The sequence below is a fragment of the Triticum dicoccoides genome, chromosome 7A (assembly GCF_002162155.2).
Source record: "Triticum dicoccoides isolate Atlit2015 ecotype Zavitan chromosome 7A, WEW_v2.0, whole genome shotgun sequence".
Lineage (NCBI taxonomy): Eukaryota > Viridiplantae > Streptophyta > Magnoliopsida > Poales > Poaceae > Triticum > Triticum dicoccoides.
This window is the reverse complement of record NC_041392.1, coordinates 160,780,530-160,780,804: the sequence shown is the minus strand read 5'-3', so window position 1 is coordinate 160,780,804 and position 275 is coordinate 160,780,530.

Genomic DNA, 275 nt, shown 5'->3' with positions numbered 1-275 from the left:
TTTTCTCATTTCTTTGCATCCATATGTTCTAGCATCCCATAATAACAATGTCCATGCAATCTGGGGTGGGAAACAATGTCCATGCACAGAGATAAATTAATAAGCATAAATGTCATATGTGATGCAAGGAAAGCAAAATTTCAAACAATACCAATATTTTTTTGCAGGTAACACACACAATATCTTCTTGTTCTGGCAAGGCCATGATTAACTGTAAAGCACAAAGTTGTAACCGAACCACCAACATGTCTTATATTGCGAACCAACCTGTGGTT